The sequence below is a fragment of the Macrosteles quadrilineatus genome, unplaced genomic scaffold, assembly GCF_028750875.1.
Source record: "Macrosteles quadrilineatus isolate MER2022 unplaced genomic scaffold, UCM_ALF_1.0 Scaffold_6__1_contigs__length_79288215, whole genome shotgun sequence".
In the NCBI taxonomy this organism is placed as follows: domain Eukaryota; kingdom Metazoa; phylum Arthropoda; class Insecta; order Hemiptera; family Cicadellidae; genus Macrosteles; species Macrosteles quadrilineatus.
Genome location: NW_026542599.1, coordinates 76,618,144 through 76,640,488, shown reverse-complemented (window position 1 = coordinate 76,640,488; position 22,345 = coordinate 76,618,144). Strand labels below are relative to the sequence as shown.

The window sequence follows — 22,345 nt, the reverse complement described above, 5'->3', positions numbered from 1 at the left end:
AGCTAATTGTACATTTTAATGCTACAACTGTATTTATTTTCCAATAAAGGTCATAGGGATGATTGAGAAGTTGATTTTTTTAGAGAATCTATGGATAAAAAATTAGGAAAGAACTTGCTTTAAACCCAATATTATATTCAATAGACTGACATTTCCATTTTAAACGATCACTTTATACTCCGTTGATACAGAATGTCTAAAGCCACATAAACTAAGTGATTCTAGATCTAGACATCAGAGTTGAGCCAACTTTGATTGGCTGTCACCGCGATCAATGGATCACTACAACTTTGGACCTTATCACTGTATCCGATATACTTGTTTGAAAGACTCGTATTATGTGCTAGGTAATAACATTTAGATGCTGTGTGTTGAACTCCTTTTTTCTGATTATGCAAAGTTGAGTAGAAAAGAAATAGTTCATACTCGAAATTATCTTTGTAATTATTGTATGTAAGTTAGTTCTGGTTTAATTTATACATTTTTAGACTGAAACTGTCAACTGTGTTGACATTTTATACTGAGACTAGATCTTGAACACAGCTCATATATAGGCTGTATGTTCTTTAAGTTCCCCTAGATTTAAGGATTTAGGTACAGTTTTGGAGGTAAATATTGAATGGGGTACAATTCCCCTATAGGAGAACCACTGTGTTTTCATCAGCACCATTTACATTTTATTTATTCGTATTCCATTTAAGTTATTATTTTTTTCTAAACAAGAATAATGTTTTCATTATAAGGGTCTTATCGTCCCTAAAAAGAAATTGAGCAATGTTTAAAATACGTATTTTGCGATTAAAGATTTTAATTTTCTCTTATCCTGAATTTTTAAACATACAACCGTTTGATAATAGTTTAGGGAACTGGTGTAATGTACATAAGCGCTTGTAAAAAATTTCAACAAATAAAATAAATTTTATAATAAAAAATATCCTAGGATATGTATTAAATCCTTCTATCGCCTTAACCCTTATTCATATTTTAAAGCTCAAAAAGTACAGTACCAATTGATTTAGTATAAATTCTGTAATTTAATAAGTGCATGTTATGTACAAATAACTTAGTAAATTATTTGCATGGTTTGGTTTAGAGAGGTATGTACTAATAATATTGTGATTTTAGATACAGCATCTTTCATTGTTCAAAACAGATGCCAAAACTAAGTTATCGCCTCTCAAGTACTCCTTCGAATAAGCACGATTATAAAATTTACACATTAAAACATGTCCATGAAGCGGAGAAAATTGACATACAACTTAAAATCTGTTATCGCTATTAATATTCAACAAGCATTGTGCATAAATTTGAAGAAAAAGTCAGCAAAGCGTGAAAATAATTGCCCTCTCATTAGGCACTTTGCGGTGAGACTAAAGTATTTAATTTGTCCGCCTAACTATCTGGTTATAATACAAATCGTATGTTAACAACGTTATGTTTTATACTGCAGTGGCGCGCCGAGCGGCTGGGAGGAGAACTAAGTTTTGACAACAATGCTCCACTTTGCCACTAGTTGAAACTTGAAGCTCTCAGCTGTTCTCAGTTCAGTGTACGCTGATATCTTGGTGTGGATGGTCGGTGGTTTCGTGTGGATTATCACAGGCGTGGACTATGGTGTGGTTTTAGGAGATTAAAACACCGATAAAGGTAATTACGATCAAAGTTTCTGTAGTTACTAGTTCCTAATTAAGTTTTCCACTATCATTGTTTACTTGAATAATAATTATGTTTGTATTGAAACGACCACTTCCAATATTATGATATTAAGGCGTTACTTAAGCATATCTTACTAACTAAATATGCATCGATGATATATATGACGATATGTTGTCTTGTTTATTTTTGTTACTAGTTTCTTTAGCCAAGATGTTTTTAAAATCTATCTTTATCTTTATCACCTTTCATTGACCATTCCATAATTTGTTTCTATTGTCTAATGGGAAATAAAGATTTGATTTGAGTTTGGTTCGGTTGTAAACCATCATATAGCTAGACCTTCGTATCATGGCCAATTATTTCAAATAATTAATATCGGAAAATCGTCAAATTTTACATAATGATGTACAAGACCTTATAAAAGCTCCCAAAGCATCATATCCTACGTACAAACATATATTTTTCATAAATATATGTCAGAATATAATTCTTCCTGGTATCGTACAAGTTAAATTCCTATACTCGTACAACATAGTACCAAACTGTCCTGATTTATGTTGAAGGAAACCACATTCGCGATTAGTTACGGGCATAATGTATGCTGTAAATTCTAAACATAGCTCAGAAACACGGTAATAAGAGTATTTTTAGAAAGCTACATCTGTTTTATTACAACAGTAATGTCTGCAACTAAGTCTAGCGCCGTGTCCCACATAAGATACGCCCAAGCTTATCTTCATCAATCATTCACTTCATTCACTTATCTTCATCTTACACGTCATGTAATCAGGTGCAATAAATTTGTTTTACCTCACAACCAAGTAAACCTCAAGTACGGGCAAAGAAATTGTGAATTAAACCGTTTTTCCAAAGTTCATTTGTTGAATTGCGATAAAGAAATGTAGTTTTGTTAAACCAATGAATGTAGTTAATTTACATCGCAATTGGCTAAATTTACCCCTTTTGAAAATTTTGCTAAAATACTTTTTTTTATCAAACATTATTGTTTGTAGCAATATTAAATTTAAATTTAGGCCTATAGGAATCGCCTTTTGCTTGGGGGGGGGGGGAGGGAACCGGTATTTTAAGAGACTTTATGAGTTTTGTTTTTACATATTCAGTACAGCGCTTCAAAGAAACCCCATAATCTCGTAATAGCATTTATATGTAATTAGGATTTATCAGATTTATTTTATTAACTAATCATTACATAAACATCTGTCCTTGCAATCTGAATAGCTTTTCATCCGTTCAATTGGGGAAATTAAAATTAGATATTTATCGTCTCAGTGTTGGAATGTTTAATTTAAATTAAATAGGTCTATTAATAATAGGTACAATACTTTATAGTAAAATTATTAATTGTTCACCGTTAAAAAATTCAACTATACAACCTTATTTAATAGAAAAATTTTTTATCGAAAATTACAGCGAAAAAGCACATAACCAACGTTATGGTTCCTGCAAACATTCCACTGGCCTATCACATTTATGACCTTGGAATATTGCAAGCTCACGCATCTTTTAGGAGACGTTTAAAAGTTGTGAAATAGGCAAAGAAAACTGTTTGATTCGAAAACACTTTATACACGCCTAGTGGTGACGTATCATCTAGCTATTTTTGGGAACCTAATCTTTAAGCGACACAACAAATTATTTTATAAACAGATTTTTCTTTAAATAAAAAAGGATGCATTAAGCTGCATTACAGATAAATAATAATAATTAGTTCGAGAAGAGAAAGGAGTTTCACAATAGCTTATTACAAGGTAAAACTTTTTAATGCTGTACAGTAAAAGCATCTGTTTTATATCCATGCATCGTGAGGCTTAAACAAATTCTTCTTGCCCCAATAATTCGAGGAGACATATTTTTCTCATTTACAAACTTAGATGTATAGAAGATTGTATCGATTTGGAACTGGTATTCAAAGAGTTAACAATTGAAGGTTGAAATGGGTAATTTATTTATATGGTTATAATATTTGTAAAATGGTTCAAGGCTAGAGCTTTCGTCCTTTTATCATAAAAATCCTTTCTTTTAGAATAAAAAATAAGAAAAATTACAGTGAATATTACTGACATTTTCAATTACAGTGCGTTATAAAGATGATGCGTTAGGTTTTTATACTTAACAACGAATCACGATACCATCAAAATCAGCTCATCCACTTTTTATAAAAAAAAAAAAAAAAAAAAAAAAAAAAAAAAAAAAAAAAAAAAACTGACGCATGAAGTGTGCAGTTTGCCTACGGGACGACATTTCATGAGGACGCTTATCCAGAAACATGTGCTTGAAGCGCGGATTGTTGTTTCAAGTGTGCAATGGGTGCATCGCTTTACCACATTTGCGTGTGTTCTGAATAGGACACTAAAACAACACCATTAGTGCCAGTTGGCTTAAGTGGGGTCTGAAAAGGATTTGTTCGAAATTAGTGTTGGATGTTGGCGTAATAACACTAATTGCGTTAGTTAAATTAATTGTCGTGTAGTAGGATGAGGAACTGTTCTAGGCCCCTATTACACGAGGTAGCCTGGCGACGTCGCCAGCGGCAGTAGCTGGCGACGCACTGGCCACCAAACCTATAACCAGTTGAGTAGCCAGTTGAGTAGCCAGAATTTTATCGCCGTGGCGCCGTTGTTGTAAGTGCTTGTCTTGCACTTGTACTTGTTATGAGCGGTGTTTACAGTGAATAATGAGTGATTATAAGTATATTCTCCTTCTGTTACTTCTGAAGAAAAGGAGGCAAAGGAAGAGAAAAATGTACGTTCATCCAATGCTTAGTGCAAGAGAATCAAAAGGGTTATATTACACCCTTTTTGATGAGCTCTGTGCGGACAATAAAAAATGTTTCAATTATTTCCGTATGTCACAATCCAGTTTCTTCGAGTCATAAAGGATGATATAGACATTTTATCAACTGAAGTGAACAATTCACACACTCACAACACAACAGAACGCAACACAACAGTGTGCAAGTACCCCCGTGATATGAACTAACCGAGTGGCGACGTGATACTGGCGACCTAGTGTAATAAGCTCCATATGCTACAACGCAGCGTCGCCAATATGGGTAGCCAGTGGCTACCACAGTGGCGACGGGGCTCGGTAGCCAGTCGGTCGCCAAAGTGTGGCTGCGTCGCTGGCTACCCTCGTGTAATAACATCCATAAGAATCAATGCCCCATGACAAGCTGAGTAGCCAGTTTGGTCGCTGGCGACGTCGCCAGGCTACCTCGTGTAATAGGGAGATGTTAAACTTTACAGGTTTGAGAGGGCTTTGAACCATTTGGTTTTTTCAATGAGAAAACATTTAGTGATTGGGGGATTTCAACCCGGAGCTCCAATAAACCCTTCACTTTACCGAGTTGACCAGCAACACCGAAAATGGGATCCAAATAAATAAAAAACTAATTACGAATACTTACAATATTAGGGTCATCTCTAAATAAAAATGACTGACTGATATTGATAACAAAAGTCAGCTGATACAAACAATGACAGCTGTTAGGTTGAATCGCAACTGTCATTGGCTGTAGGCTGTGTGTAATAAAATGCATCATACTTGACTTGACAATATGGCTGGCCTACTAAAAAAACTACTACTACTACGTTGCTTATTTCATTAATGTGTACAACCGGTACAACCCAATAAAAAACAAACATATGTTTAGGAAGTTTGATATAATTTTACTATAAAACGTGATAGGATGAAATTTAAATCAAATCGTATTGAATTAAATGTTGCTTGGAAGTTGAACTCTGGGTAATTAAGCAGAGTAATTATCCTCTCAAAACAGATTTCGTTAATAAGAGACTGGTAGTTACGCGTGTAATGGGGTAGTCGTTTTAGAGGTAATTAAGTAAGTTTACCCGTTAAAGTTACACTCTTTATTGATAAAATGATATCGAGTATTATTTGTCACGTATTGATACAACATGTAGTGAGAAATAATTTGCATACAATGTGCGTATATTGTAATATTAAAGTAAAAGTATGGCATGCGTTATTAACATAGTTGATTGTAATTGGGTAATTGAGTGACCACAGAGTATTATTTTTTACAACTTTGGTGTTTGCCTTATAGAAATATAAATTTTCGGTCAGTAGTGTTCAATAAGAGTTAAGAGTTAATGTATTGTAAGGTTGAGGGTCTATACTGTAGGTCTACCCATTTAGAAACCCCCAATTAAGAAACCTGACTACTGTATCTAGAGAGGGATATGAATTTCTCTTTTTTTTAGAACACTCGCCAATATAAAAATCCACATGAAAATGATTAAGGCCAACTTTTAGCTGTTGTTGAAATTAGTACTAAAAAATTCAAGTTATGTTTGACACCCAGATTATTTATTTTGTGTTAGTAATACCTTTATCAGTGAATTAATGAATAGATTTTTAAGGTAACACACTAAATCCTAGTCTTGTTACCGTGTTACGCTGAAAAATAGTACATACAACAGAATGTTCTATGTTTCCAAGCACTCTCCGCTACAGCAAAGATAAGACAAAAGATCCACTACCGAACGTGAGATGATGTATTGCATCAGTGGCCGCGAGTAGCTCTGTTGCAAATGTAACAAATGGTCGACCCGGAATACATGTTACAATGTTAAACCATCGATCAAATGTAACAAATCTGTAGAACAGCACGCAAGGTTTGTTAAGTGCAGTACGTAGTTAATGGTCTTGGCAGATTTAAGGTTGTTGCATTTATTAGGGGCATCCAAGTAGTGCCAGTTATTGTTCAAAACTTTAATTGTATAGAGCATTATCTAGCTGTTACACATTCAAAAAATATATATTAAACTGTATTAAAAATATGCATTGATTTTGATATGCGTGTATATTAACGTGTATAGATAATTTACGATACGTTTCTCACAGACTACATTTATTAACTGTTGCCAAATTTATTTAACAACGATAAAGCGTTTTAAATAAAAAAAAATTATCAATGTTTATTGATATTGTAGCGGACAAATCTATTGGTAGTCCGAGCCTTGTATTTTTTAAACTAAGTTTATATAATTATAATAGTGTGTATTAAAATTCCATCACAATCAGTGTGTTTGAGAAAAGTCTGTAGCTTTTTGATGGTTTAACCAGAACCTTGTTAAGAAGGCTTTTAATATTTTTTTTTTTTTTAAGAAGGGTGACCTTGGTGTCACCCTTCGATTAGCTGTGATAAGGTTAGTTAAACTTCAATGTGTATCCCAAAACGATGTTTTTATATCTGACAATAAAAAAATAAAAAAATAAACTGAAACTTAAGATCTATTTGAAAACTTAAAGTTAGTATTTTGAAAACGTAATAAACAAAAATGAACCATTCAATAACAAGTTTACATTAATTAGTTCAAATCGAATGTACATTTATGAGGTGTCAAATATATGATATTTTTAAAATAATAACTCCAAATAAATAAAATAATAGTGCCTTAAAATTTAGCTTTAACGAACCACTTTCTAATTAACATTAATCTAACTAACTACGTACGTTCATATGAGGTTTCTAACATAACATAAATATGATAATCGCTCAAAATCTTTAAGACATGAAGGTTTCCGATTTCATTTTAGATTAAACATTTTTTGTACTAATTCTCGAATGAATTAACGATAAACATTCATAATTAATTATTGGAATCCATCCAAACGGTAATAGTTACTGAACCATTCTAACTTTCTACAGACATTCGGAGCCTACGGAATAACAGCAAGCTGGAAACATGTCGATATTTATAACGTGTTTTCTTCCTTTGAAACATTTTTGGCGCCAAGCCACATCCAGCTGACGGATGATGAGTTGGAGGCAAATCAACAAGACGCGAAAATATTAATGGGTTGAACGAAATGGACTCTTTCATTAGGGAACAGTGCGGGAATATGCTTTATCGCATTGTGTTTACTTTTCCATCTGTTATTGTGTCCAATACATTAATTGTTGGTCTTTACGTCGATAAACGGCGAGAGGAAAATAACAAATAAACTGGGCAGAACTATATTAACATTGTCTTCAGTTAATCGTTAAGAATAGTACAGCAATAAATGGGAATTATTAAGGTATGATTTAACGAAATACTAGCTATCACATATAATGTGTTAAATAGGTTAATTTGAGGAATAATTTGAAAGACAAAAGACTGGATAAATTCTGGCAAATTGGCTATGCTAAGATACTCGTAAATAACTGGTCATTCGCTAAAAGTTCATAACCAACTAGATATTTATACAGACATTAACCTGTTCTGGAATAAAGGTATTACCTCTGACTATCATCCAATAGTCAATGAATGGTATTACTGTATAGTAAAGTCTCAATTGTCTGATTTTCAGTCGTACAATGTTCCGTTAACAATCGAATTGTATTAAAACACGCGCTATTTCTACCGAAACAAGATTGAGGTTTGAGCAAGTTTTAATTCCAACCGATGTTCTACGTTTGTTTCAAAGTTTAGGTGTGCTGATATCGTTTGACTACTTTTGTGTTAAAGGGTTAAAATGTATGCCTAATATAGTGGATATGGCTTTAGTAGCCTATTTGATAAGACTTTCGAACTTAAGTGTAAGAGGGACGAGTTCGACCCCGGCAATTTTAAAATATTTAAGATGTTTTGACAGCTTTTACTTAAAAACGTTTAAGTGATTGCTTGATTCAAAATTCCACTTGTGTGTTCTAAGTACATACTTACAAATAAAACACTAACTTGTCAACGTTTCAATAATAACACAGACTACTAAACTACACGGATGGTTAACTGGTAGCAAACTCTTATTCATAGTAATTCCTAAAAATACCCCCACCGCAGCAAACCTGCCGACTAAGCGAATTTCCATCTGCCTGAATTGATTTTCAATTCAAACTATTTAAATAACATTAGGTTTAACGAGTACCTAGGTTTGCTGTGACAGAGAAACTAATAAAGTGTCTTTTTTAGTAAAATATTAATAGCTTAGAATAAAATAAATAAATTTACTAAGTTTGATCAAAATATATCCATAAATAAGCAAACTAAAACATTTTACAATATTCTCCATAAGAATTGTAAATTCCGTGGGAATTTTGAATTTAAATTTTTTTATCTTCTCCGATATCAATAACCGTACAAAACCGTACAAAGACACTTGATATACAAAATTATTGGTTTTTAGCTCTTTAAAAATTTCTAGAGAGAATTGAGAGATTTTTTTGTTTTAAGGGTCGAAAATTAGAAAAACAAATTTTTACCCCATAAGATCCCCCATGCAACCCCGTTCCCATGGTCCGATCATGATGGTTTGCGAACTCATTTAAGTTTATCCCGCTTTAACACCTTCAAGCCGAATTTCATTAAAATCGGACAAAAATGACTTAAGTTATCACGTACACACACATATACAAATTTTAACGAATGGTGTTTTAGCCTCTGGGGACATCATAATGAAAAAGTAAATCGGTCCCGGGTCCAGGTCTTAGCATGAGTACTACGGTAATAGCTACTTCCCTATATTGGAACAAAACTAACACGACCACATTTCAGTGGTGCGATTCAATCCATGTTAAATCCCACTCATATCAAAATGATGAATCTACATCTCAAGCCAGGTGAACATTCGTTTCATTTTCAATATTTGAAATCGTTCCAGACCAGATAGCAGCGACAGCAACATAATGGTTTAGTTGGGAAACGTCCCTAATGGTGTGGCGGAGGTGTGGTCTGTTCAGTTAATGCATGGGTCATCAAATACACGTACACTGGACAGATCACGTCATATCGCATCACGGGAACCTCGCTAATGTTGGATATCTTGAAAACTGTTAAAATTGCTAATTGCATTTGAGGTAGGCCTATATAGTACCGTGGATGGAATAGTATCATATCCTCGTATGGTGGGATAATTTGAATACGGTTACAGATAGACTGTATTTATTCAAACAGTGCTGTGAATGAAAATATGTATGTATTGAACAACTCTAAACTGTGATGTGTTACTTATTTCATTACTAGACTATAACCTCAAACTTTATTTCGAAACTTTACTACGGTATTATGATTATGAATGTTGTGCTGTATTTAGGAATAATGGACGATTGATAATGAATTGGTGAAATATGAAAAATGATTGGTGAAATAAACAATTACAGAATCCTACGGTATCGAGTTATATTTTTAGTGCTTTTATGCCAAGTTTATTTTGTGTTATAGCATAAATTAAACTATGGTTATAGTCATTTAAAATCCAACATCTCTGAATGAGTAAGTCATGCGAAAGCTATTTACAGATTAAAACAGGAAATTATATTCATGTCATCTTATATGGTGATCAATACATTTTACAACACCCCAAAACTTTTTCTAAACAAAAATACGATTAATTTATATTTTAAATCCCATTGAACGATTACCAGTAATTAAGTTATGTGACTGCTATTTTGTAGAGACGGAAAATTATAATGGCAAGATTTTATAGATTCCTATATTTGACATAATATACTAAAGTTATTTTATCCTTTGAACGTTCTTCACTTTCTGAATTCACACTTCCTGTATGTAAGGAGGATTACCGAAGGTAATTGAAAACTGTTAAATGAAAGCCAAGTTAAGAATTAAAATATCAGCCTATAGTAATAAACGATCAACTTATTTTTTAAATGCCTAAATTGTGCCTAAATATCTTTTATTCCGAAAACGACGTAATGTTTAATCAGCCATCTAACCAATTAAGTAAGTTATGCGAAAGCTAGGCTTGAAATACCTGCTAATTCAAAATTATTTTTTTTTTATTCCTACATTATTGTCCTAAATATTTCTTACCTCTAGAACGATCTAATCTATAAACAACCGTCTCCAATTGTAAGTTATGTGAAACCTAGTTACTCGGGAGATCACAATCGGTTTAATGAACCGACAGTTTTTGTTGGCAGCGCCACTTAGTGCGGTCCGATGCAGAATCAACCGATAAATGATTGAACAAAACTGGTCACGCGGTAAACAGGTCGTGTACTCAGGTTAACGTTGTTTACTCAATGATACGATCTGTACTGTAGGTACAGAGCTGCAACGGTGAACTTGGAGAGAAACAGTCGCTAGGACTCATCAGGATTGATTTAAATTAATTAACTATTCAACATAGATTGATAGCTTAGTTTATATAGTAATCCACAAGATGGCTGGATGGATAAGTCGTTAGCCTCAAGATTTTATGGTGGTAGTCTACTAACGTCGGTAACACTTCCATATCTGTTGGCACAAACAACCGAATGAGTGACTTTGAGTGTTCTATTTTTTAATTCCATATATCGTTTGGTTAGTTAGGTTAACCTTACCAAACTAACCAAACGATATATCGAATACTCAATATATCGATCGATATTTTCATTCGGTTGTTTGTGACAACTATATGGAAGTGTACCCCGGATATGATGCAATAATTGAAGTGTCGTTGATATGATTTAATTAGCTGTGTTGTAGAATATGTCAATGGATTCAAAATTATTTATTTTCCAAAAATTGTACAAAATGATATGCACGTGACGGTGTTTTGTCCTCATAATACAAGACTGCAAGTCTGTGCGTCTTCATACACTCATGGCATCACAATGTCTATCATGTTTTCACTTCATTATACTAAACTGATAAAGTGTAATAAATTAATTTATTCTTTAACAATGAAATATCTTTTACCATTAATTAAACAGGAATAATAAATAACAGTTAATAGTATAAAATCTTGCGAAGTTATCAGAATATAGGGGCACAGAGCGTAAATCAATTTTGTAAAATAAATTAAGTCAGTAAATAGATATAACTTTATTATATGGAAAATATGGCAAGATATAATCAATACTCTATAAATAATACCTCTTTAAAGCAAAGGCAAAGGAATAGAGCCCTTACCATATTCCATATCAAATAGTCCTTATCTCATATAGTACAGTAATTATAATAATATTCCCATACTATATTAACAATTAGAGATGGGAACGCTACCTAGGTTTGCATTTACCCAAATAAGTGAAGGATGAGTGTAGAATGATGCATTCCACTAGGAACTCAATGAATTAACTTTGCACGATATGAAGTTTATTTTTCAAACATAACTCGGGGGCAATTTAGTTGTTGTCAAGTTTACAACAATATTTGTGAGGAGTTGGAAAAGTTCTGCTGCTGAAGTATAACGGATGTTAAACAACAAGGCTTTCAGTAAAATTAAAATCATAAAATATTTAATGAGTTTGAAACTAAGTCAAGTTATTGTCTCGGACCTCAACTTTGTTGAGACGAATGTTACTTTGTTAACTTGTGTTTTATAGTTTATGTTTCAAGTTGTTTACTTATTGTACAGTACTTTGTTGAATTAGTTGATACTCTATTCTTAGTGATCAACATCATTGACAAAGAGTTTGTATAATCATAGATTGAAAATTGCCTTTCATAAATTAAATCTCGTGAATAAGCTAAGGATACATTATTTGTTAACTGTTGTATGTCTAAAGAGTCAATTACATACCGTACTATAGCTTGTAACCTAGAGAAACATTTGACTAATTAAAGCTCTCAACTGAAACCGGACAGCAATAATATTTGCAGCACACTACTTTAGATTCTACTATAAGTAAAATAATAACACATGTCTTCTGGTGGAGTTAGTTGTTAAATGACGAGAAAGTTCTCGTCCGAGAAAAAGAACTTTTTGGGGCTATTAAATGTAAAAGATAAAAAGACGAAATCATGAATATTATATTAATTGACAAATTAAGTTACTACAACAAACATAATCCGTGTTATATTAAATAATAGTTTCGACTATTACTAATTATTTAGTGGTTTACGTAACATATTCGATGTCTTACGTTGTTCCTAAAAGCAACGACATAATAAATAATAATACAACAATTAAGTAGGCAATTAGTATGATAGTTTCAGAGTACACTTAGTTAGAGTAATTAGATTTCCATCGACAGACAACCACAAGAAATTGAATTACTTGACAAACTTTAGATGGAATATAGACAGACATAAACCAAGTTATATTCCATTATATTTTCTACTCTTTAAATGTCCATGCCTTATATGACACATCATATTAAATTTCTTATGTTGTCCCTTAAACAAACATGTTATTGCCCTTGACACAACCCCAAAGTTGTTTTCTGGGTAAAACAATCCGCCGCCGTTGAGATGGGAATTTCCCAGCTGTGGGGGAGTCTCAACAGCTGCAACAATACACGCTGATATCTCGGCTCGCTGAACATTTCACGCTGAAATGGAATCCGCCGACTTCAAGTATTGTAGTCGTAGTAGCTGTGAAAAGTGCGCTGTAATAGTTTCATCGAGAGTGTGTTTTAATGCTGATCAATAGACACATATTCTTGGAGTTTTTTTTTTGTGAGTTAATGTTTTTTTTTATGTGTTATTGAGCTATTGTTAGTTATGCTAGCATAATTTGCCTGTGTTAAATAGGCTAAGCTTAAATAGGCAATAGTGCTAAAACCTTTAAATCTGTAGGTTGCTGATTCGATTCCAAGTGAGTCTGGACCTAGAAACCAATTAGTCAATGGGCTTTCGGTTAATGACCCAACATAGTAGTAAAGCTTGGGTTTCATAATCTTTCATAGAAAACGTGAAACATTTTAACAGCGTTAAAACCGACACCAAGAAGTAAAAATAAAAAGGCCAATGACAGATCGATACTACTCAAAGTCAAATAGCCACCTTCCTCACAAATCTTCAACGTAAAATATTTAAGATGGACGCTTAAATGACTTCTAATAATAGTTACAGTTTGGGCCGGCATAACTAAGTAGTGAAATTGTTTTCATACTGATTTTTTTGTCCTAGGACGCTAGCGATGAGCCTGGAATTGTTTTTTACATTACTTCAGGCTAGACCTAGGTGTTGCAGGATTATCAGTTAGATAAAATCCATTGGTGTTTTGGTGGGATTTGAACCCGGGGCCTCAGGGACCAAAGACCCGCGTTCTAGCCACTAGATCCTCCCTTCTCCGACTGCATATTGCCACTTTCATGGTTTTAGTCGATTATTACAATCAATGTATACAGTAAATTTACACAGAAATTCGATTAACAATAAACATGTATATAGTGACATATTTATCACCCAATAATGCGAAACTAACGTGTGACTAACGTGTTTACGGCGTTTTGACCTACATAGATATCTATAGACAATAAACAATGGGCTGTAAACAAGCTTTACCTCACATTATTTGTTCGCGATTACAGTTTAGTAGAAAGTTGGTCACAAAACCGAGATAAATATAAGAAAACTACATTTGTAATACTTATTGCAACAGACTTTTTCAAAATGATAAGATTTTCTGAAAATTCGACCATTTGTCTCATGCATACTATGTTATTAATTGCATGCTAATAATGGCTCAAGGTATTAAATATGTTTGTAACACTTGTTTTTTGTTACAGGGACATTAGTGGAGAAGTGCAGAAAAAGGTAATAAAAATCGATTATGTAAGTAATTATATTACTAATTTGATAGCACATATACCATTAAATATACTGTACAACAAAGTTGCAAACTGAATTAGATGAATTTTAAACTTGCCAATAGCGCAATTTGACGACACAACAACATAGTAAAGAATAAGAATACGTTTTAGATTTGATTACTCTCTTTACAGCAATAATATTTGTTATTTTGTTAATATGTATTTTAAACGTTGTTCCTAGACATTACTATTGTTTCAAGATAATTTAGATAACTTGTGCAACATTTACTGGTTTAATGTAATTAAGAGTTTACTATTTCGTCTACCTCTCATTCCATCCGATATTTTCAGTTACATAAACAGTCGTATATTATAAGTCACAACTGTATTTTTCCGTTTTTTTTAAAACATTCGCAAGTGAGTAGACTTACAATTAAAACCACCTTTTGGCTAAACATAAAATTATGAAAATCTGGAAAACGTACTTCTTCATACATTGTATTCACTAAACGTTTTGTTAGAAATCATTCAACTGCGCTCTGTCCGCGATAGTTGAACTGTGTTACTGTCATGAAACGCAAGCAACATTTGAATTAGTTCTCGTCCAAGTGATGAGAAGAATGGACGCTTTTCTTTCATCTCGTTGACAGAGTATGGTAATAAATCTGGACAATTACCAAGTTGGCGCAGTGCCATGCAACTTATGCATGCAAATTAAAACACCGCCTTATAACGTATGTTGTTTCACACATTAGTTAAGTCTAATGTAGGAGCAGACAGTTGAAATTGGTTAAAGAACTTCTTTGTTCTGTTTCACTGAATATGGGTGAATATGGGGTTTCAAATACTAAATAGCTCTATGCTTCATTGGGTTTGTGCAATAGTGCTAGTGAAAAGAAGAAGAAAAGATACAAACTATGAAGATAATAAACTTCATTAGCTCGAACTTCGTTAATACAGATTTCGCTTTGTCTGCCCAACCATTTGACACTAGTTTCTAAAGATTTTATATGGCATGTAAATTCACTATGCAGTTTTTTGCAGTAATGAACACACAGTATTTAACTCTTTTAGTTGGAAATCTGGACTTCTATGACGGATAGACCATTTCAATTCTAATTATTCAGTATGGGTAATAAAGTCAAATATTATAGGTTACATCACAAAAACTCCGAATGACTTGGGCAATCCCATTTCATTCAGTAATGAAACCAGTCCGATTCAGGCTAGTATAAAAGTGGTTAGAAAAAACACAGCTTACATATTCAAGAAATATACAATGACTAAGAATCCTTCTGAATAAATTGAAAACACCAAGGCAATTGGAACTTCACTCTCTAAACCTTTTTAGAATGACAAGGGTGTTACTACATAACACTTTTCCAACTTAAAATTTATCGTAATGGTGAAGTAAATTTGGATGACATACCCTGTCAGATACCAACGATTAATTTTAACCTCATAACGTAGAATTCTCCTCCCAATGCAGTAACGAGTTTTAACTGGTTTGTTGAAAAGTTTGCTTTCCAATGCAAATTATTTCGTTAAATCCTCTTGAAGGTTTGCGAATCGTAAAATAAAAATTGCAGAAATCTCTTTCGTGATCGCTCCCACGCTAATATTCGGTACGAAAGCTGTCATGGTAGCATTCCAAGTCAGAACCACGTTTGATAGCAAGTTTATTACTCTGTGGAGGAGAAAGCGCAGACGACAGGTGTCAACGAGATTATTTTGGCGGCAATCTCGATATCTCTGACAGTTCCAAACTAGCGTTTGAAATATTCAGCAACGTTTCATTTCCATGCAGTTGGGGATTTGTCTTGTTCTTAGTCATAGGAATTTTTTCTTATCTCAAATTTGTTCACCTAGTGCAACACCAGAACAGTAATGGAAGGGAGAGAGGTTATTGGATAAATTTTAAATAGTTAAGTCATTTTATAAGGTTAAAATCAGTTGAGTTAAACTTTAAAAAGCAAACTAGAGGTCGTCCAGTGGTCGAAAACTCGATCAAACATAATGTACAGACTTCTCTATTTTCACCCTACGCTGTAAATATATCATGTGATTGGAATTTCTTCCATTTGTATTGATTTTCTGTTTATATGTTTTTCGTTATTTCGTCCCCAGCATGGCAACCCATAAAGCCCATGTAAAGTTTTCTTAGTTTTAAATTGATTTTTCGTGCTTATTTTTGAGTCTATTTTAGTTTTTAAAGGGATTCTGCACACCTACAGGTAAATATCTTTCTTACAGTATGCGTAGATTTTCGCAGACTGCGATGTACATTAGCTGAGAAAAAAGGTTTTCATGAAACATGCTTGCCTATTTAAATTTGACTATATAAACCGGTCAAAACTAACTTAAAATCATCTTCTGTCTGGTCCATAAGGATGACAAATCTATAAGAAAGTATTTTTTAAGAGATTTGCTGCCTCTTAACCTTGCATTTGCCTGTCTACATTGACCTCAGACTCGATCCCGACTACCAAGTTGAAATTCACCAAAACAGGCGTGAGTCGGAACACTACTAGGGGGAACTGTACATTTTAATGACGGGTACCAAAAAAAATAAAATCCAAATCTGTAAGCCTGTATTGTGAAATCAAACAGTAACATGCATTTCAAAGCTTGTATTATGAAGCGAGTTCGCTCAGTGTGTTAATGTATCATACATAAAGATAACGAGCGTTAACACAGTCAACTCAACAGAAACACACTAAGGTACATGTCGTAGCTGAGGTGTGGTTATTAAGCTAATTGTGGCAACATGTCTAGTGGATGTGTTCAGATCAAGATATTCAGATTTGATATTCATACACCGCTGTGAGACAAGGACAGAAACAGCGCAGCATCTCTCTAACACTCGCACACACACGATTTATGTACGTGTTTATAATGTCCTAGGGCATTGCGTGTGTTATTTAAACGCTTGCAAAAATTCAATAATATTTACATCAGTTTTACGATTGGAAATTAGCAGTATTGAAACAATAAAGATGCTTGAGATTAGTAAAGATACTTTGGGAACAGGACTTGTTGATTTTTCTAAGTTTTAAGCCAGGAATTGTGTTTTTTTTTTCACAATACTTCCAGAGAAAAACTTGACGATATCTAGAAAAGGTTTCGGAAACAATACTTAGATAAAATCCATGGTAATTGAACTTCGGGGCCGAAATCTTAAACTCTGCCATTAGACAAGCTCGCTCCTCTCATTGTTGATAAATTTATTCATTGATAAATTTTTCGTCAGTGGCATTTCTTTGGAGGCAATTTTCAAAGGAAACCCATAATTTTCATGAAATTTTGTTAGACATGCAGCCTTCTCATACCAAAGCTGTACACGCTAACCAGCTCATTCAATTCATTTATAAAAACATGATCAAACATTACATAATACATTATATATAATACAAAACATTATAAAGTTAACCGTATTGAAGATTTTGCTGTTGAGACAAAAATACCTGAACGTGCGGACTCCCGAAACCGGTCAATTTGAACATCCTGTGTGTTGACTAACTTTCGTTAGGACTGGGCTACTTGTAGGCAGGAAAGAGCTACTCAGTGGGGGCTCAGTCGGTAGCTGTACGGACTATGTTAAAAAGGAACGATGAGGTGCGTTCGCGTCCAATTGGGTGCAACATGATGATTAATTTATCAGTACAGTAATTGCTCCCGGCTTATCCATTGTTTTTCTTAATAGGTTCTCGCATGTCTTTTGTGCAAATGCAAGGTTGAAAAAGACAATTAGTTCTCTGAATTAAATTGAAGACTTTTGATAAGTTAAAGCTGTGAAAAAGTTATAATTCTTTATATGCCACTATTACAAAGTACTTGTACCTTTGACCAAGAACAGGGCCACATATTGAATTCCTATGTGTAGTCAGTTTTACAATTTTCTCCTAGGCTCAAGCAAGACCCCACTACATTACGCCCCTGATCGCGTTTACTTCAGGCTAGTCCTAACCTACTTGGATAAAACCATCAGATAATATAACCCCTACTATAAAACCCATTGGTGATTTTGCGGGTTTTTACTTCGGGAACTAAGTGACCGTAGTCTCGTGCTCTACTAGAAGAGCTCGTTTCCCCGGATAGTTTGAATTGTAAAATTAACGCAATTAAATTGAGCAATCGTTACATTACATTGTGTAAATTAGTGGTTACTACTAAATTCAACAATTTTTTAGAAGAGACAGCTAATTTTCACTATCACAGAATGGGAGGATTTTGTATCAAAATTATCTTCAGCTGGTCTGGCTTTTTTCAGTATTCTTACGTCCCTACCACGAATACTATTCGTATAGTAAATATTATTTTATCACTGCTTTGATGGAACTGTCTATTGCCATAGGTTGGTATTATTAGTATAGGTTCAGGCCAGTTACGTAATTTGTTTATGTGTATGATCCATACCACTTTCGGTTCTAATATTCGTGGTCCCTATCTACGTTCTCTCACTATCAAAGACCCACGTATATCCACGACATTACTGACCCAAACATCTAACAGTCCAGACATGAGAGACCAGGTGTTGTGAGGCTATTTGGTGTTTGGTGTTCTGATGTGGACCACGTACACAGATTACAAGGGTCAGAGGCCACTGTAATTGTAGACCCAGGGTGTCATTGTACACCCATCTCACACTTCTCACGACTTTCTCTTTGTGATTCGTGTAATTGTAACAAAAAGTCAGAGTAACAATATTTGGCTTAGAACTATAAAGTCGGAGTGAGTTGTTTGTTAACTTGAGTTTCTGAGACAAACAAAAATTAATCGGATTTAATTTTGGAAAAAGGTTTTTAACTTTAGTTGTCTGGTTGAAACCATTGATTATTGTAGGGGAAAATGGAATTTCATGTTTGTTGTGCTTCAGAAAAAATTGCGTTGTTAAATAAAAAGTGGGTTGTAACTGGTGTCAGCTTTTCTTGTAAGTTGCCCTAAAACTGAAGATGTAAGATTATAAAATAAAAACAAATAACACAGAATCTTTTTTATTCAATTACTTGATGCATGAAGATCAACATACTCTTTTCTTCCACTTAAAAAAGAACAGTCGAAAATAACCAACAACTTTTCTGTCAGAGACATTGTATAAAAAAGACTGAATCTATAGATTTGTTCTCAAAGCTATTAAAGGTAAGCTTTTCGTTGTTTACTTTGTGTTAATTTCACAGCACTTAACTCCCCTTACTCAAACTTGTGAAATTGTGTCGTACATCTTGACGACTAATTTAATTAGGTGTACAAACAATCCTTACTAATTTAAATAGCAATTTATATGCGTGGGCACGCAACGGCCCAACCGCCGTGTCGGACGAGCTAACCCACTCGGGTCAAGATTCAAAAATATCATGTCTTTTGAGTAAACTAAAATACTCGTACTATTTGTAATCTGTTATCCAAAATCACACATCCATCGATAGATTGCAATAGTTTAAAACTTATCTGAATAAAACTGAAGTTTGATTATAAATTAAAATCGGAAAACGTTACAAGTTTTTCCGCCCAAAGACATGTACATGGATGTATAAAAATTCAAATGCAACGCAGTTTGACGTCTGGAGACTATAAAAGGTTGAAGTAAAGCGATGCTCAATAATTTTATAGCCTGAAAACTATGATTACAACTGCGACTTGCAATCCAAACCAAAACTTCAAAATAGGGTAGCTTAATGCAATTAAACAATAATATACCTAATATAGTATTTCTAACAAAAACAATCTGAATGGAACTACATTATTTTTCTATTCACAGGTATTTCATTAAAACAGCGCTCAAAGAAAGAAGGACTGTTAAATTATCAAATCATTTATCACTAATTGAAAATATTAATTTTGAGGAATTTACTGTGGAAAAAAATAATGGTGGCAAATTTAATTACATGAATTACAGTACCTGTATTAAAAAAGTTAAATGGAAATTTGTGGCTAAAGCTGTGGATAAAGTAAGGGGTCAAATAAAGCAAAATTAAATTAAAGCATAAAACAATAAACATAAAATTTCTAATTCACTGTGGTAGTACAGTGTAAATAACTGGTTTATAACTTATTTATATCGTACGGAAGTTTTAAATAGTATCTTCAAAGCTTTTTAAAATTAGACGCCTTGTTTTCCAAACGTGTGGCTTGTCTCTGTGCGTTGTGATATCAACGCTTTGTCTGTTGGCAAAACAGTGTATTATTCTTTGTTGTTTGACACATAACATCTATAATGGTTTGTTTTCTTGCTTAACACTCTAATACACATTCAGCCTCATTTCGTTTCTGTTTCTAAATCTGATTCGTGACTATTGACTAGAAAGTTAGGTGCTCGAAATTAAAAATTAAAATGTGAAAACTGAAAATGTGGATACAAATTAGTTATTTATAATCCAAAACCATTTTTGTTGATGTTTACATGATTTCCTGTAAACTTCATTTTAACAAAATACGGGTAATACTGTTACATCATGCCACGATTTAATGTCCTTGCCGGAAGAGCAGTCTTAAATTATTTAGTTTTGATAGAGTTTAACTCAAGTTGATTCTATAGAAATAATTGATAAAGATCGAAATTTTTAGAAGTATTTGTCTTCAGAAATATTTGTAATTTAAATGGTAGGTATATTTTTACAATAACTCCAATGTTTTAACTATAAACTATTTAAGTTAGGAACTTCTTAACCCGGAATGTTGTTAACGAAATAAAATAATTTGAATACATTTTAAATATTTAACTTCCTCATTTGTTATAAAAGTCAAATTTTGTAAGATAAACTGTGACAAAATGCACACTTCTGCATAATTTTAAACACGTTTTTAACACCTATTTCTTGAATACTCGAATCATCGTTTTCTCAAACGAATTCATGCCACTCTTTCAATGTGTTACTTATGTGTTTTTTTTCACTTCGATTGGTAAAGTTTTGTTGAAATTAATTTATAAGAAGCTATTAGCTATTTTTTATCATTATATGTATTCCCACGATGTAACATTTAAGCCCTATCACCACTTTTATAGCAAGAAACCTGTTTGAAAATCTGTATATTCTGAAACATTTTATTTTTGTTTTAGATCATAACTTATAGTGGTTCACAATTTCCAATGTACTTTTCCAACTCTATATTTTGGAATCTTTACTTTTCCAAAAACACGGCCTTACATTTACAACAATGTGAATACTTATTACAAATGAAGTTATAAATCACAGCCTAAATGAACTAAATGAGGACATCTGAACTGCCGAAGCACATAATGCTCGCCACTGACACTTTGGGGACTCACGGTGTAAGAGAGGGTTTAAAATGAGCCAGTTAATGGAGTTTCTGACGTTTATATGACAGCCGCGAAGACTCCATGTTTATTAAAGAGATTCTCTCGTCAGACGTGGTTTCATTTGAATGAAGAATGGCATTTACAATGAAAGCAGGGAAAACACTGAATGCAAAACTACCTACTTGACTTTTGAAACATGGATGCTTCGAAAGCCTTTGTATTTACTCCAATTGGGTATACAATAATTTTATTCGCGAATTTGCTGTATATGGAATAAGCTGTCACCGTAGGTCTGTAACACCTCCACCTGGGGCCGATTTACTTTTTATTTTGTCTCTCCACACATAGTATATATAGAGAGAGTATTGTTTTCGTAAACAAATTCTCAGGACCTATGTTCGTTTTGGGTACCACTGAACCCAAAAAAGTGGTTTTCGAAACTACGTCTTCCTGTGTTATCTGTATGTGTGGATGGGTACAGAGCTACACCACCTGTGGTCTGATTTTGATGAATTCGTTATTTAGGTACTAATCCATCTATGATGTCTCCAGGCGTTTTCTTTTTAATTTTTTTAAATTTTTTTTTTAACTGTAATTTCCCTATAAAATAACAAAAGGAATCGAATTTTCTTGAAGTTGGCCTGAACGATTTTGAACCAAATGTAATTATGTTAGTACTCCTTTTGACTATGAACAAGATGGTATAACCCAAATTTCTATAAAAATTACGGTACAAACGTTTTTGCAACTATTGTGATGTTTTCCACAAAACCCTAAAAAATATCAGAAAATTGGATTTCTGAAAAAAATCACACTAGAACTATTTTTTTTTAATTAAAATTAAGTGTGTTATGGTCCTTATGATTCTAAACTACATTGTTCAACCCAGATTGCTGTAAAAATTACTGTTCGGAAGTTATTGCAACTTTTGTGATTTCCCCATAAAATATCAGTTAATCCCACTGCTTGCTCATGATAAA

General features: G+C 33.3%; 1 protein-coding gene across 1 annotated transcript in view; it reads left to right on the top strand.

Moving 5' to 3' along the window:
* The window catches only part of LOC128996609 (thrombospondin type-1 domain-containing protein 4-like), a 159,919-nt gene that overhangs the window by 32,556 nt on the left and 105,018 nt on the right, over positions 1-22,345 (top strand). Inside the window, exon 2 of the mRNA XM_054422013.1 lies at positions 14,084-14,111. The gene's annotated coding sequence lies outside the window, so the exon portion shown is untranslated. The remainder of the gene's footprint in view (positions 1-14,083; positions 14,112-22,345) is intronic.